This window comes from Theropithecus gelada, chromosome 1 (assembly GCF_003255815.1).
Source record: "Theropithecus gelada isolate Dixy chromosome 1, Tgel_1.0, whole genome shotgun sequence".
In the NCBI taxonomy this organism is placed as follows: domain Eukaryota; kingdom Metazoa; phylum Chordata; class Mammalia; order Primates; family Cercopithecidae; genus Theropithecus; species Theropithecus gelada.
Window position 1 is genome coordinate 51,102,138 of NC_037668.1, and position 6,213 is coordinate 51,108,350.

The window sequence follows — 6,213 nt, forward strand, 5'->3', positions numbered from 1 at the left end:
GCTGAGGCAGGAGAATGGCGTGAACCCGGGAGGCGGAGCTTGCAGTGAGCCGAGATCACGCCACTGCACTCCAGCCTGGGAGCACAGCGAGACTCCGTCTCAAAAAAAAAAAAAAAAAAAACAAAAACACACACACACACACAAGGGTGTCACAGATTCCAAGAGCCTGAAGTAGGGATTCTTCTCTCTACTAATCCCTGGAGGTGGGCTGTGTTTTCCTCTCTCCTCCTCTCTCTCACCCTCTCCTGTCTTCTCCCCAGACTGGCGTTCTCCTCCACTCAGTCACGCACAGCCTCATGGCTGTAACCGCCTTCTTCTCCCAGGGACAGTCTCAACTACCTGCAGAGACTCACTAACTGACCCTAAGTCCCTAAGGCAGGTTCCGGTTAGGGAGATTCTGATTGGCTCACACTGGGCCAGGTCCAATCAGATGTTGTCCCTCGAGAAACACATAGTGTGTCACAGCTGGAGGGCAGCTGAGTTCATCTGATCTCCTCTTGGTAGGCAGGAAAAGTCTGGGCCAGCTGAGAGGCTCTGGAGGGACTGGGGTGGAGGTAGCTGGAAACTGAATTCAGAGCTCATGGAATTCACCCCAGAAGGTCAGAGCTTGAAGGAGACTCATATATTGCCTGGTCCCACCTCTGCCCACAGTTCATAGAAAGAATGAGGCACAGAGGGGTGTGGTTTGTCCAAGACTGCCTGGCCAGTCAGTGACGGGGCTGGACAGAAACTCAGGTCCCCTAGCACCACAGCTCAGGCTCACATTTTCAGACAGTCAGACGATTTCTCCAAAAGCAGTGCTATTCAATAGAACTTTCTCTTTTTGCTGGGTGCGGTGGCTCATGCCTGTAATCCCAGCCCTCAGGGAGGCAGAGGTGGGAGGATAGCTTGAGCCTAGGAGTTCGAGACCTGCCTGGGTAACATAGCAAGACCCCATTCTCCACAAAAAGGAAAAAGGAAAAATAAAAAGGACAAAAAAAAAAAGAGAACTTTCTATTTTTGTGATAAAATATTTTCTATCCATATTGTTCAATATTGGTTATGAGCCACATGTGGCTCTTAGCACTTGGAATTTAACTATTGTGGCTGAGGAATCAATTTATTATTATTATTTTTTGAGATGAAGTCTCTGTCACCCAGGCTGGAGTGCAGTGGCGCGATCTCAGCTTACTGCAAACTCTGCCTCCTGGGTTCAAGCGATTCTCCTGCCTCAGCCTCCTGAGTAGCTGGAGCTACAGGCGTGTGCCACCACACCCGGCTAATTTTGTATTTTTAGCAGAGACAGGGTTTCACCATGTTGGCCAGGCTGGTCTTGAACTCCTGACCTCAGGTGATCCGCCCGCCTCGGCCTCTGAAAGTGCTGGGATTTCAGGCGTGAGCCACCACACCTGGCCACCCCATTCTCTTAATGAGTAAACTGAAGCAGAAAGAGGCCAGGTGGCTCACTCAAGGCTCACTCAACTAGCCAGCCTCCAAAGTCTGAGTTCTTCTGGTGAATCCTTGCAGAAGAGGTGAAGGTGGGAAGGAGAAACAGAGAGGGAGAGGGAGGAGGGGGAAGGGCAGGAGTGGGGACCGAGGATAATGACTGGGAGGAGAAGTCAGGGAGGACCGAAGGGAGGAGGGAAGAGAGCATATCACCTGGACAGGATTGTCCATCGGTCCACTGTTTCCCCCAAAATGCCAGGCCCTGCCCTATTGCTCTTGGCTGTGATCTATGGGGGCTGTGACTGCAACATCTCAGTCATCTTGTTCTCTCTCACCATGACCTTGACCACCCTCAACCCAAGCAGGCTTCTTGGTGAACCTGAAGATATCGCTCCCAGGTGGGGCCTCTCCTTCCCCTCCCCTATCCTCCCTACCCTCTCCACCCTTCCCACCCTGGGCGAAGGCTTGGCTCTGATTGGAAATAGGAGGTCAGAAGTAGATAGCCCAAACAGAGGACAAAAATGGGACCCATGGGCTAAATCCAATCACAAAAGGTCTGGATTTAGCTGGAATAATGCTTTTATGAAATTTGAGACACCATTAAAAAGTTAGGTCTGACAACACTGGGATGGGTTTATGCCCTTTATGTGGTCTCTTAGCCTCTAAAGCCAATTAAAGGTAAAGTCAGTTACCTTTCATTCTGCCTTTCATACTATTTGAGCAGTCATTTGTCTTCACAGTAAAAAAATACTTTAGTCGGCTGTGGTGACTCACACCGGCAATCTCAGCACTTTGGGAGGCCGAGGCAGGTGGATCACCTGAGGTCAGGAGTTCGAGACCAGCCTGACCAACATGGCAAAACCCCTGTCTCTACTTTAAAAAAAAAAAAAAAAAATTAGCCAGGCATGCGTGGTGGCACACACCTGTAATCCCAGCTACTCAGGAGGCTGAGGCAGGAGAATTGCTTAAACTTGGGGGACAGAGGTTGCAGTGAGCTGAGATTGTGCCACTGCACACTCCAGAAAAAAAAAGAAAAAGAAAAAGAAATGTACCCAGGATCTCTTAGCTATGGAAGATCAGGGCCAATATTTGAGCCTAGCTCCCCTGACTCTAAGACTAAGTGGTTTGTACCACATTAGAGCTGCCTCTAGGACCAGGGGGGAAACTAAAATGCCAGCTCCCCAGGGCCAGGGGCTTTGGTGCTTTCATTCACCAGTGACTAGAACAGTGCCTGGCACATGGTAGGTGCTCAATCATACTTGCTCAAAAACAAAATAAATGAATGCATAGATGAACATGACATGGTCTATAGTCTATTACCATATCATAACTGCTAGTTCAAGAAGTCTGACCTACGCTCTAGTAGAACCAGGAGGGAAGAGAGATGCTTCCTGCCCAGGGGCTCAGGGCAGCCTTCAGAAAGAGTGACCGATGGGTTGGGCCTTGGAGGATGAGATGCACTAGGTGGGAATATTAGGAGAGGTCATTCTTGGCAGAGGGAAGCATGTTAGTAACGACCTGGAGGTGCGGAGAAAAGATGAGTCTCCTGAGGCCTCCCTGGAACTTAGTAGGTGGAATCAAGATTCAAACCCAGAAAACTCAACTCCAAAGCCCATGCTTGTAACCACTAACTACCTAGACTGCTTCCCATGCAGCAGATAGTGAGCGCTGACCCTGGGGCATTTCGGAGGAAGAACTGACAGAAGTGGGTGACAGAATGGATGACAGAGGGGAAGAAATTGAGAATGACTTCAGGTCACCAGTAAGTCACTCAATGAACAAGTAGTGAGCATCCACTCTGTGCCATGCCCTGGCTAGGAGTTAAAGTCAGCGTTGAGTGAGACCCACCCCTGCCTACCAGAACTCACCGTGTGATGGGGGAGGTCGGCACAGGTGCACATGACCAGGCCCGAGGGAAGGAGGGAGGCAGAGGTGAGAGGTTGTCTCCTGGCACAAATAATTACATGGTATTTATTCTGTCTCCTTCTCCGCCAGGTACACAGCCTTCTTATTTGGCATCCCAGACACCGCAGCCAGAGACGGGGCATCTTGTCTTGCATGGCTGTGGGAGATCTGACTGGCCAAGGCAAGGACCCTGTTGAGGGGGTAGGGATGCCAGCTTTGCCCACAGCACCATGGATTCTGTCCCCACTCCCTGAGAGTCACTTAAATCAGTTTGTTGGGTCAGATAGCCAGCAGCATTCCCTCTCCCTCTTCTTTTTTTTTTTTTTTTAGAGGCGGAGAGCTTGCAGTCAGTGGAGATCACGCCACTGCACTCCAGCCTGGGCGACAGAGCGAGACTCTGTCTCAAAAAAAAAAAAAAGAAAAAGTTATATGGGATACATATTAATATTCTCATTTTCGGGAGGAGGAAACTGAGGCTCAGAGGTTAAGCCACTTGCCAAAGGCCACACAGATGACACAGCTAGTGAATGGCAAAGCTGGATTTTTTTTTTTGGTAGAAATGTTTTAAATATATATATACAAGACACATTAATCCATTAATTTTTTTTTTGTTTTGTTTTGTTTTGAGATGCAGTCTTGCTCTTGTCGCCCAGGTTGGAGTGCAATGGTGCTGTCTCGGCTCACTGCAACCTCCGCCTACCAGATTCAAGCGATTCTCCTGCCTCAGCTTCCCAAGTAGCTGGGATTACAGGCGCCCACTCCCACGCCTGGCTAATTTTTGTATTTTTAGTAGAGACGGGGTTTCACTGTGTTGGCCAGGCTGGTCTTGAACTCCTGACCTTGGGTGATCCGCCCACCTCGGAATCCCAAAATGCTGGGATTGCAGGTGTAAGCCACTGCACCTGGCCTTTTAATCCATTAAATTTGAGGACACAGTACAAAAAAAACCACTTCAACTAATGCATTTGACAATTTTGTTCATATTCATGACACCATTTTTAGTTGTTGTTGTTTTCCTAATAGTAAAGAAGGTGATTTAGGGCTGTTGGGCTGATGTATATTTGCGGGTTCCATCTCCCCACCTCACCCATATACCACCAGGGTCAAAACTGGAATTTATTTATTTATCTTTATTTTTATTTATTTATTTATTTTGAGGTGGAGTCTTGGTCTGTCACCCAGACTGGAGTGCAGTGACACCATCTCGTCTCACTGCAACCTCCACCTCCCAGGTTCAAGTGATTCTCCTGCCTCAGCCTCCTGAATAGCTGTGATTACAGGCATATGCCACCATGCCCGTCTAATTTTTGTATTTTTAGTAGAGACAGGGTTTCTCCATGTTGGCCAGGTTGGTCTTAAATTCCTGACCTCAAATGATCCGCCTGCCTCGGCCTCCCAAAGTGCTGGGATTACAGGAGTGAGCCACCACGCCTGGCTAAAGCTGGAATTTATTTATTTATTTATTTATTTATTTATTTGGGACAGAGTCTGGCTCTGTCGCCCAGGCTGGAGTGCAGTGGCCGCATCTCAGCTCACTGCAAGCTCCACCTCCCGGGTTCACGCCATTCTCCTGCCTCAGCCTCCCAAGTAGCTGGGACTACAGGCGCCCGCCACCTCGCCCGGCTAGTTTTTTGTATTTTTTTTTTAGTAGAGACGGGGTTTCACCGCGTTAGCCAGGATGGTCTCGATCTCCTGACCTCGTGATCCACCCGTCTCAGCCTCCCAAAGTGCTGGGATTACAGGGTTGAGCCACCGCGCCCGGCCTAAAGCTGGAATTTAAACCCAGGTCTGTGGACCTCGATGGTCTACAGACCATGTCTTTAGCCACAGGACTATATTGTTTTTTAGAAAAGCCAACTGTGCTGAGAAGGATATAGGTGAGGGATTTGGCCAGCATTTTAGAGGGGGAGCTACAAACCACTAGACGCAGGTGTGGTGCTGGCCATGGAGATTACTGAGAGGCCAAAAGTGGCTGGGTAAGAATTCAGGTGCAGCTCTTGGACTCCTCAGTGCTGCCCGGAGATCTCTGCAGCCCAACGCCCCAACCTCAGTGCTCCTGAGCCCAGTGGGGTTCCTGCGATCATAAGCAGAACTATTTACTCCAGACCTGTACTGTCTCCATCATAGACGGAAGCGCTGAAGCTCTGTCTATGTCCCTGTGCCTAGCAGGCTGGGAGGCAGTACAGCATGGTGGCCAGGAGTCTGGGCTAGGTTTACATCCTAGCCTGGCTTTTGCTGGCTGTGTGCCCTGAATAAGTCACTTCACTTCTCTGAGTCTCTGAGTCTGGAAATGATAATAAAAACAAACCTCATATGATGTAGGAAGAATAAAGGCTAAAGACACACTGCCTGGCACATGGTGCACACTTGTAAATATTGATAATAATAGGACTAAGCATTGGACAAAGCTTTGGTGGGTTTGGTATTTGGGTTCCACAAAGGAATCCGCTTTATTACAAAACACAATCTGAAGCATCCCGACTTATCTCCCAGAATGTGGATTTATTCCCACTTTCTGCGCCCATCACCCCTTGCACCTGGCCCCAGCACCAGGCAGCTCCAGTGCCAAGAGCCGCACTGGTAGCACCTTCTTTTGAGCCCAGTCCTGTCCGGGTTTCCCATCCACGGGACAACGTAGATACCTGTGCCGGGACTTTAATGCTTCCCTCCAACGGCCGGCCTTGTACCAGACTCCAGGCCTGGGCCCGAGTGGACAGCGCCCCTAGCGGGTGAAGGCGCAAGCAGCTTTCCAGGGGGCTCGGAAGCTCTGGGAGGAGGAGCCTTGGGTTGTGGAAACCTTATAGGGGCCTTTGGCAGTGTGGGTTTGGTTTTCGTTTTGTTTTGAATTTTTTTTTTTTTTTTTTTTTTTTTTTTTTTTTTTTT